The sequence below is a fragment of the Equus caballus genome, chromosome 1 (assembly GCF_041296265.1).
Source record: "Equus caballus isolate H_3958 breed thoroughbred chromosome 1, TB-T2T, whole genome shotgun sequence".
Classification (NCBI taxonomy): domain Eukaryota; kingdom Metazoa; phylum Chordata; class Mammalia; order Perissodactyla; family Equidae; genus Equus; species Equus caballus.
The window spans coordinates 13,139,733-13,151,884 of NC_091684.1; positions in this window are offsets into that span (position 1 = coordinate 13,139,733).

A 12,152-nucleotide genomic window follows, 5' to 3' on the forward strand; every position below is an offset into this window, starting at 1 on the left:
ATGATTAAATTGAAAATCTTGAGATGGGGAGATCATGTTGGATTATCCGGGTGGGCCCAATGTAATCATAAGCGTCCTTAGGAGGGAAGGAGGGATGCAGGAGGGTCAGAAGGATATGTGACAATGGAACGCAGAATTCAGAGAGTCAGAGAGAGACTTGAAGATGCTACTCTGCTGGCCTTGTAGCTGGTAGAAGCGGCTGTGAGCCAAGGAAGGCCAGCAGCCTCTGGAAGCTTGAAAAGGCAAGGGAACACATTCTCCCCAGGGCCTCCAGAAGGATCCAGCCCTGCCGACACCTTGACCTTAGCCCAGTGAGACCCACGCCAGACTCAGAAATTATAAGACAAGGAATTCACGTTATTTTAAGCTAGTCAGTCTGCGGCCATGTGCTGCAGCAGCCTTAGGAAACTAACACAGCATGCCTTTGTTTATACGACTGTCTCCACGTTACAGGACATGCTGCATCCATGGCTCCTGCCTAGTAGGTTCTGGTGGTGCCCCCAGTCACGTGACCATCAGAAACATCCCCGCATTTTCAAACACTCACTGCAGCAAAGGGAGCATCCCGCCCATTTGAGCACAGCTGCTCAGAGGACCGGCAAACATTTCTTTCGTGCCCTCAGCTTCCACTGCCCCTGCCATTTCCTCTCAGTCTGTGCCAATTCATCAGATTAAAAGGCTCCTAAAATATTCCAGAGGTGAGAGAACTTGGTAGCTTGATAGCAAAGGTGGAACCAGTAGGCATGTGGAGAGAAAGATATTCATCCATTTGATTCAGGTATACACGTTCACCTCTGTATAGACAGCTGTATCTATGTGTGTGTTTCACAAAGTGCAAGAAAATCACTTAAGGGAGTTTTGCACCAACTGGAGGTGGGGCAGCTAAAATGGGAGCAGCTTTATGCCTCCTAATTAATGGAGAAGGCAGCTGGGCTCCTTGATCAATGACATCACATTCCCATCAGCTCTACTCCAGCGAGCATGGCTGCCTCACAGTCTCAGAATCCAGAAGGCAAAAGAATTTTCATTCTGGGCGTGGAGAAACCAGAAAGCAGCAGAACAAGCTGGAATTTGCACTTGCGTGGTCTGCTGGATGAAATGACGCCTTGTCAGTTTTCACTTTGGTTCTCCTTCCGGATCCACACAGCGGAGGCCAGTACTGCTTCAGCGGATTGCTGACTTCCCCTGTAAAAGCCTGCCACTTGGACATCCCTCATTTGATAATATCCCAGACACCAGAGCAGAGACGTGGAGGGGTTCAGCGCCTTATCTCTGTCTTGAACTTCCAAGAAAAGAGCTACACTGAGCCCATCATTATTTTCCATTAGCCTAAGAACAGTGCCCATTTCTCCCTTAGAGAGAGGCTTTACATGGATAGGTGGCTGTTCCTGAAGGCCCATAAAAGGAACAGGAATTCAAAGATATATTTTCTGTCTTCAGCTAACATTCACTGCGTGCTTCTTTGAATTATTCATCACTGAAATTATGCCATCAGCAAAACCAAACCATCTCTATTAAGAGACGTTTACCCACAGAAGTTTTAGAAATTAGATATGGGTTAGGATCATCACTCCTGCTTTTACTCTATTTTTTCCTTAAAATCCAAACACCATCACAGTTAATGCTACAGAAAAGCAAAATCGAGTTGATTATGGGTAGTCACTGATAGATACTTAATGCTCAAGGGTCAAAATTTGTTATTAAATATTAAATACTTTTTCTCAGCTTTAAGAGAATTTTCAGCTGTGTTATATGTTAATCTTCTTCAAGAGGAATGCTATCATCTAAGAGGTGAACGGAATTTTTTAAATCTCAGAAAAGTCTCATTCTTACGTTTCCAGAAAGAGTCCCTGCCAAGTTCTCGCTGGGATCCTGTGGTCGTTCTCTATGCCTCTCTCCATCATGCCCTCCCGAGCAAGGCAGGCGTCGTGCACTCATGCACACGCACGCACATGCACGCATGCACATGCACTCATGCACACGCACGCACATGCACGCACGCACACATGCACACACGCACATGCACTCATGCACACATGCACATCACACGCACGCACATGCACACACGCATGGAGGTGAATTCCTCTGGGCCTTCACCAGAGAAAGTCTTTACAGAGAAAGTCTATCCTAATCCAATTCTTCCCACATTGCAAGGACCTGGCCTTGGAGAAAGACTGTCTTTATAAAAGTGAATGAATGAGGGGCTGGCCCCGTGGCCGAGTGGTTAAGTTCTCGCGCTCCGCTGCAGGCGGCCCAGTGTTTCATTGGTTCGAGTCCTGGGCGCGGACATGGCACTGCTCATCGGACCACGCTGAGGCAGTGTCCCACATGCCACAACTAGAAGGACCCACAACAAAGAATATACAACTATGTACCGGGGGGCTTTGGGGAGAAAAAGGAAAAAAATAAAATCTTAAAAAAAAAAAAAAAGTGAATGAATGAACGAGGCTGAGGCATAGAAAAGGCCACAATGTTATACAAGCTCCACGACTGCCTATCTGTGTGACCTCAGGCAAATTGCTTAACCTCTCTGTGTCTCAGTTTCCTTATGTGTAAAATGTGGCTAATCATAGTACCCACTTCATAGGGTTATTGTGAGAACTGAATGCATGAATACATGAAAAGCACTTTTCACAGAGGAAGGGATGTAATAGACGAATGGACAGATAAATGATACAAAGATTTAAAAAAAAAAATAGTTGAGAGAGTAGTAGGCTTCAGAGATCAATCAGCCGCTCAACAAGGATTGATTTAGCACCTAGGAAGGGGCAGGTTCCGGGCTTGTTGCTATGGGGATGTGACCATAAACAGTCAAGCTCTGTTCTCACTCTCACAGAGCCCTCCGCGCGGTCATCCCAGAAAGCACGAAATCTCTGTGTAACTGACCTGAGCGAGGCAGTGCCGTCTTGACGTGGACTGAGCAGGCTCTCATCTATGCTGTTGGCTCAGTTATTTGTGGAAAACACACAAGAGTAACAATACGATGGCGGCCTTACAAAATTCTGCTGACTGGCCTTAAAAACACTCCGATGGAAGGCATTATAGAATAATTTGTAAACAACTTTAAAAAGTCTGTCAGTCATTAAAAAAAAAAAGCTTACCTTCTCCTCTATAGCAGTCATTTTTCTCTGGTACCAGGAGCAAAATTTGATGACAGTGTACTCAAGTGAAATAATCTTAAATGGCATATTGCTATTATTCCTACAAATCCGGCACAAATGCTACTCTATCCAAGGTACTGTCTCAAGTACTGCAATTTCTAAAATGTAAAAAGTACGGACAGCCTTCCTGAGGCCCCAGGGGGTCAGGCTTACACTATCTGTCATCTCCCTTTCCGCTGTCTGTGTTAAATGCTGCTTCCACCAACCCCCACACCCCTTCTCATGGGATGTTTCTTTTGGAACAAGGCGAGATGAGCACAGCAGAGGAATCATAGCCTCTGGAAGCTGGCCTCATTTTCAGCTGACTAGACTCCGCCACTGAAAGAGAAGCTTGTTTATAACTTATTTTCCTGAACTCGTAGGGACCGATCCAGCCATGCAGAGATTCCAAAGGGAATGGCTCCTGGTATAAGAGCAACTTGTATTTTCTGCAAACAAAGCTTCGAGGCACATTTGCAGCCTTGTTTCTGAGCAGAAGTGAGCAGGTTTAATGTCAAAATGCGGCGTGATCGCTCACAGAAACCAGCCCCCTGGGGCCTTCCGTTTGTACTTACTGCACTGCACCGATCCCGCACAGAGTCGGAGGCGTTTTTCCTAAACGTTAGCCCTTTGGTTTCCAAATGTCTACTACTAATAATAGAAAGGGCTGACTAGTGAGTAGTATGGTAATACAGACGATTTTTATTGAAATACAACTGACATATACCATTGTATAAGTTTAAGGTGCACAACACGGTGGTTCGATCCATTTCTACATTGCACTGGGATCGCCATTGTAGCGCCAGAAAACACCTCTATCGCATCTCAGGATTATTTCTTTTTTGTGAAGGGAATGATTTAGATCTACTCTCTCAGCAAGTTTGATGTTTATAACACAGTATTGTTGTCTATAATCTCTAGACTTTGCATCAGATCCCCAGGACTTATTTATCTACTGGTTGCAAGCTCATACCTTAAACAACGGCTCTCGTATTGCCCACACCCAGCCCCTCGTGACCGCCATTCTACTCTCTGTTTTTACCAGTTTGGCTTTTTTACATTCCACATATAAGTAATTTCGTACAGTATTTGTCTTTCTCTGTCTGATTTATCTCACTTAACATAATGTCCTCAAGCTCCATCCATGTCATTGCAAATGGTAGGATCTCCTTTTTTCTTGCAGCTGAACAACATTCATATATATGTCTATGTAGAGATGGATAGATATCTACACACCACATGGATATCTATCTGTATATCATATATATATATATATATCTATCTTACATCTTCTTTATCCATTTGGCCGTTGACAGACACTTAGGTTGTTTCCAGATCTTGGCTATTGTGAATAATGCTGCAATAAACATGGGAGTGCATATATCTCTTCCATATCCTGTTTCCATTTCTTTTGGATATATACCCAGAGGTGAAATTGCTAGATAATATGGTAGTTCTAGTTTTAATTTATTGAGGAACCTCCATACCGTTTTTCATGGTAACTGAACCGATTTACACTCCCACCAACAGTGGACAAGGGTTCCCTTTTCCACAACTGTAGGTAGTTTATATACACTAGTATTATCTGAGCCTTACCACAATTCTGTTGGAGAGGTATTATCATCCCCATTTTGAATGTAGAATATATTTTTAATTCACCACTACTATCCTCTAAAATGAAGAAATGGAGACTTACAGAAAGAATAAATTTGTCCAAAGTGCATAGTTGGGTTTGGCACCCAGGTGTGTCAACCACCAAAGGCCACGTTTTAGATCACGGCACCTATGGTTAATGTTGGGTTTTTTGGTGCCAGCTTTAAAAAAAATCTTTATTGAGGTATAAAAGACATGCAATAAACTGCACATACTTAAAGAGTACAATATTGTAGGTTCTGATACGTGCGCCCCCATGAAATCAAAAACATAATCAAGATGACGAACGTATCCATCACACATCACAAAAGGTTCCTCACGCCCCTTTATAATCCTCCCTTGCATTCTGCCCGTCTCCCATCCCCCACCCATCCCCAGTCCCTGAAACCTGTCACTCTAGATTAGTTTGCATTTTCTAGAGTTTTATATAAACGGAATCACACCATATCATCTATTTTTCAGTTGGGCTTCTGTCACTCAGCCTCATTATTTTGAGATTCACCCATGTTGTTGCATGTTTTATTAGCTTATTACTTTTACTGCCGAGTCCTAGTCCATTACATGGATATCCCACATGTAAACGTTTATCCATTTACCTGCTGGTGGACATTGGGCCGTTTCAGATTTTGGCTGTCACAAATAACGTCGCTGTAAATATTTGTGTACAAGTTTTTGTATAGACTTATGTGGTTGGGTCACAAGTATATGATTAGCTTTTAAAGAAATTGCCAGACTTTTTTCCAAAGTGGTTTTACCATTTTACATTCCTGCCAACAGTGCATCAGAGTTCCACGTCCTTGTTCTACATCCTTGCCAACACTTGATATGGTCAGTCTTTTTAAATTTTGGACATGCTAAAAGATGTGTAGGGGCTGGTGGCACAGCGGTTCACTGCTTGGCAAGCCATGCTATGGTAGGCGTCCCACATATAAAGTAAAGGAAGATGGGCACAGATGTTAGCTCAGGGCCAGTCTTCCTCAGCAAAAAGAGGAGGATTGGCAACAAGTGTTAGCTCAGGGCTAATCTTCCTCAATAAATAAATAAATAAATAAATAAATAAATAAAAGGTGTGTAACAGCATCTTGCGGTTTTAATTTGCAATTACCTAAATGACAATTAATGTTGAGCTTCTTTTCGTATACTTATTTGTCACTCTCTTTTTTGGCAAAGTGCCTTCTCAAATCTTTGCCCATTTTTTATTGGGTTTTTTTGCTATTGAGTTTTGCGAGTTTTTAAAATACACTCTGGACATAAATCCCTTATCAAATATGTTGATTTGCAAATATTTTCTCTCAGTCAGTAGCTATTTTTTCACTCTCTTAAGGGTGACTACCGAAGAGTAGAAATTCTTAATTTTGACAACGTCTGATTTATTAATTTTTCTTTCATGGATTGTGCTTTCAGTGTCATTTTAAAGAAAAATCTTTGCCTAATTCAAGGTCACAAATATTTTCTGCTACATCTTCTTCAGGAAATTTTAAGTTTTACATTTAGGTCTAAGATTCATTTTTTGAGTTAATTTTTTATAGGTGTGAGATAGGAATCCAAGTTAATTTCTAAAATAGGGATATCCAATTGTTCCAACACCATGTGTTGAAAAAGACTATCCTCCCTCTACTAAATTGCCTTTGCATCTTTGTCAAAAATCAGCTGACCATATATATGTGCGTTATTACGGGACTCTATTCTGTTCCGTTCGCTGCTTGTCTGTCCTGTTGCCAACACCGCCCTGTCTTTGTTGCTGTAGCTTTAACATAAGCCTTTAAGTAGAGTAGTATAAGTCCACCAACTTTGTCGCTTAACAAAATTGCTTTAATCATACTATATACTTTGCATTTCCATGTGAATTTGAGATCCATTTGTCAGTTTCTACAAAAAAAGCCTCCTGACATTTTGGTTGGAATTGCATTGAATCTTTACAGCAATAACGAAAAAAAAATGCATGGTAGAGTTTTAATTGAGATTGCCCTTAGGGAATAATTGACAGAGCATTGAGCCTTCTGACCAACAAACACAGTGTAACTTTCCATCTACTTTGGTCCTTTGTAATTTCTCTCGGTGTGGTTTTCAGCTTGCAGGCCTTGTGCATCTTTTGTCAGACTTATCCTTCAGTATTTCATATTTCTATGCTATTGCAGATGGCATTGTTTTATTTAATTTCAATTTCTGATTGTTTCTACTTTATAGAAACACAATTTGTTTTTGTATATTGACCTTGTATCCTGCAACCATGCTAAACTCATCAGTTCTAAAAATATTTTTGTAAATTCCATCAATTTTCTGTATAAATAAGCACGCTGTCAGTGAATAAAGATGATTCTACTTCTTTCATTTCAGTCTAGATGCTTTTTTTTTTTTGGTCTCATTGAACTGACTGGAACCTCCAGTTGAATAACAGTTGTAAAAGCAGGCATCCTTGTCTTGTTCCTCATCTGGGGGGCAAAGCATTTGATCTCTCATGATTAAGTATAGCGCTAGCTGCAGGTTTTTTGTAGGTGACTTTTACCAAGTTGAGGAAGTTCTCTTCTATTCCTAACTTGCTGAGAGTTTTATCAGGAATGGATGTTGGAATTTTTTCAAATGCTTTTTGTGTACCTATTGCCCCCAGATGGTTTTTCTTTTTTAGTCTGTTAATATGGTAAATTACATTGATTAGCTTGCAAATGTTAAATCAACCTTGTATTTCCAGAATAAACCCTACTTGGAAGTGATAAATTGTCCTTATCATATATCATTGGATTCAATTTGCTAACATTTTTGCATCTATTCTCATGAGAGACATTGGTCTATGGTTTTCTTTCTTGTAATGTCTGTCAAGATTTAGACTCAGAAAAATTCTGGCCTTATAAAATGAGAGGAGAAATATTTCATCCTCTTTCGTTTCGTGGCAGCCTTGTGTAGAAATGCTATTATTCCTTCCTTCAATATCTGAGAGAATTTCCCAGTGAAGCCGTCTAGGCCTGGGTTTGCTTTGTGAGAGGGCTTTTAATTACAAATTCAAATGATTTAATACATATAGAGCTATTAGAATTATGTTTTTTCTTGAGTGAATTTTGAGAATTTTCCATTTAAATTGTCAAATTTATTGGCATAAAATTGTTCAAAATATTCCCATGATATCCTTTTAGTAGCTGTAGAATCAGGAGTGATGTCACCTCTCCAATTCTGAAAATTGGTAATTTTTACCTTTCTTTTTGTTCTCTCTGCTCAGTCTGACTAGAGGTTTATTAATCTGATTAATCTTCTCAAAGAATCAGCTTTTCGTTACATTGTTTTTCCTAACTTTTTTTCTATTTAGTTGCTCTCTGTTCTGAATTTTATTATTTCATTTATTCTGGGAGCTTATTTTTCTATCCTTTTTCTAGTTTCTTAAGTTGGACATTTATATCACTGATTTGAAATCTTCCTTCTTTGTTACTGCAGGCATTTAATGCTATAAATTTTCCTCCAAACAGTGCTTTAGCTTCCTCCCAGTGATATTGATATGTTGTGTTTGCATTTTTATTCAACTAAAAGTACATTTCAATTTTTCTTTTGATATCTTTTATTGACCCATGGGTTATCTAGATGGGTTTTATTCAGTTTGCAGATATCTGGGAACTTTGCCGGATATTTTTATAGTATTCATTTCTGATGTAATTCCTTTGTAATCAGAGGAAACACATCTTACGAATCCTTTAAAATTTATTCAGACTTGATGTATGGTCCAGAATATGGTCTATTTTGATAAATGTTCTGAATACTCTGAAAAGAATGTCTATTGTGCTTTTATTGGATGGAATACTCAATAAACGTCAATTAAGCCTAGTTGATTGATAGAACTGTTCATGCAATCCATGTCCCAACTGGATTTCTGTCTACTTATTCCACCAGTTATTAAGAGAGGGTTTTAAAATTTCTCATTATAATTGTGGCTGTATCTACTTCTCCTTGTAGTTCTTTCATTTTTTCCTTCATATATTTTGAAGCTCTGTTGTTAATTGCCTGATCATTTAGGATTGTTATGTTCTCTTAACGAATTGACCCTTTTATCATTATAAAATGGTCCTCTTTATCCCAGGTAATATTCTTTGCTATAAAATCTACTTTGTGTAATATTAACAAGACCACTCCAGTTTTTTAAATTAACTTTAATGTTGCGTATCTTTCCCATCCTTTTACTTTTAACACATTTATATCTTTATAATTCAAGTTAGTTTCTTATATAGTTTGATCTTCCTTTTTTATCCAATGTGACAATCTCTGCCTTTTAGTGTGTGTTAGATCAATTAGTATGCTTAGACCAAAAATATTTAATATGATTATTGATATGGGTTGCATTAAATTTATGATCTTGCTATTAGTCTTTTGTATCATTTACTCTTCCTTTTTTTCTGCCTTGTTTTCAACGTATTGAGTATTTTTATGACTCCATTTTATCTCCTTTGTTGGATTTTTAGCTGTAACTCTTTGGGCATTATTTTAGGAACTACTTTAGGATTTATAATATGCATCTTTGACTTATCATAGTCTACATTCAAGTAATATTATACCATTTCACATATAATATACAAATCTTACATCCATAGCTTTCCATTTCTCCCCTTATGGCATTTGTACTACTGTTGTCATGTATTTTAATTCTACATATGTTATAAACTCCACAATATATAATTGTTATTTTTTCCTTTAAACAGTCAATTATTTTCTAAAGAGATTTGAATAATTATTTTTAAAATGTCTTTTCTACTTTCTCACATAGTTACTATTTTTTGTGCTCTTCATTACTTTGTGTAGATCCAGATTTTCCTCTGGTATCACCTTTCTTCTGCCCATGATACCTCCTGAACATTTCTTGTAGGGCAGGTCTGCTACTGATGAATTCTTTCAGCTATCTCAAAAAGTCTTTATTTCACGTCTGTTTTTAAAGAGTGGTTTCACTGGGTATAGAATTCTAGGTTGATAGATTTTCTTTCAGTGCTTTTAAGATATTGTTCCACTGTCTTCTGGTTTGTATCATTTCCAACAAGAAATCTGCTATCATCCTTATCTTTGTCCATCTGTATGTAATAAGAAAATTAAAAAGTGCTCCTCCACAGAAAAATTTTAAAATGCAAGTTAAAACCATAAACTATTCTTTTTCTCCTATTGTATTTGCAAAGATTTAAACTATTGATAACATCTAGTTGGGAGGACGCCTGTACTATCTGTCTCTAATGGTGGGAGTATAAATTTATACAGTTTTTTGAATGGTAATTTGATATAATCTATGATCTCCAAAATGTCTGAAACTTTTCAGTTTTTTCTACCAGGATTTTTCTCTAGCGATATAGTCGACAACTGTGTAAGTATATAAGAATGCGCACTGCAGCATTGTCGAAAGTCAAAACTTCAAAATAATACAAATGGTTATAAATAGGAGATTTTTAAAATATGAGTTTATACAGCAATGAACTCTACCCAATGAAACAAATGGACAATATTTATTACCATAAAAATATGCATTAGTAAAGATTCTTTTGAGTATAAGCGGCAAGAAACAATTCAAACTAGGTTAGGGGAAAAAAGGGAAAGTTATTGGCTTCTACAACTCAAAGAAAAGGAAGGTGACTGAACAACCCAATCATAAGAAAAGAACAACCAGCCAGAGAGAAAAAAAAAGCTGGAGGGCTCTATACCAAACGATATTAAAGATCATCCCTGAGGTGTGGGACTGTGGAGAATTCTGACTTTCTCCCTTACATTTCTCTAAGGTTTCAACTTTTACAATGTAAGTCAAAAAAAATTCATATATTTTGAAATAAAACTTCACAGAAATCCAAAATCTCCTCATCATCAGGTTCTAGGTACGAATTTTCGTATTTGCAATGAAATATTATTTAAAAGGTTTAATTTTTAACATTGTAATCTAATGGAAAACATGGAAATATTTTCTTAAAACCCTTTTGGAGTCTGGTATTCTTAAATGTACAAAATTCTTAAATTTTGACAATTCAAAGCACTGCCCTCCTTCATACAAAATATTTCAAAGCACAGCTATTTGCCAAACTGCCTCTGAAGAATTAACTAATTTAGTTAGTTAGTGAGTTAGTTAGTTTAGTTTTTGTGAGGAAGATTCACCCTGAGCTAACATCCACTGCCAATCTTCTTCTTTTTTTTTTTTTTTTTTTGCTTGAGGAAGATTAGCCCTGAGCAAACATCTGAACCAATCATCCTCTACTTTGTATGTGAGATGCCTCCACAGCATGGCTGATGAGTGGAGTAGGTCCACACACAGTATGTGAACACGAGAACCTGGGCCACCGAAGCAGAGCATGAGGAACTTTAACCATTCAGTCACAGGGCCGGCCCCTGGAGAATTTAAACCAAAAACTGTCCCCCTACTATTCTGAATGCCTCAGCAACACTTCACAGACAAGAAGGAGTATGGTCCTCCTAACCCCACCTACCCGCCCACAGAGCCAGGAAATTTTCAATAGAACCCACGGGTGACGTGATGAGTCCTCCCTGAGATCATCCTAGACACGCAACACAAGAGCAGAGAACACAACCTCCAGCACAGTGGTGTCCAGGGGGCCAGCCCATCCCCACCCTGCACGTTCCATCATGGCAGAGATGCACCAGAATTTTATATTTTAGATTCCCAAGCAGAGGGAAACTGGTACAGAGTTTCTTTAGGCCATTCAACTGAGTTTGTGAATAGTGGTCTCTAAGCTTTCCAGGTTTTGCTTGTTTTTGCTCTTTCATTTGTATCCATTCTTCAGATGTTCCTAGCCCTCACTCACTACCAGAGTCCACTAAAGGAGTCTGATGCTAGCGGCTACAGGGTGTTGGGGAAAGGGGGAACCTTCTTCTCCATCTTCATGTTTCCATGAGGAGGGACATCATTGGAGCGACACTCCTGGCCTCTCTGCCTCTCACGTTTTCCTCCCTCTGGGAGGAGAAGAGACTTTGCTGATTGGTGGGGTTGAGATAAAGACTTGGGCCTCATGGCTCCGCCCCTTTGCTCTCCCTTGGCATCTGCCTTCCTGCAGAGTGTAAGTGCTTTTGTCTCCCCAGGTAAGGCTGTCAGCTTAGCAGTAGAGGCTTTGCCCATGAAGAGATGACCCACATTTTTCCAGAGTGGCCTGGACTAGGTGCTTAAGGCAGCCTAATCTGGGGATTTACAGTAGGACGCACTTCAGCCGTGTTTTTCAACTGCCCTAAGAGTAATAAAGTTGACATTTTCTTCTCCATCTGCCTGATTTCTCTTTCAAATTGACTCAACTCAAGTGGGTAAGTTTTAACCAAGGAACTTCACTTCCAGAATTTACCCTGAGAAGCCACCTCTACAAGAAACAGCATATGCACAAATTATTCACTGCTGTGTTTTATGAAATA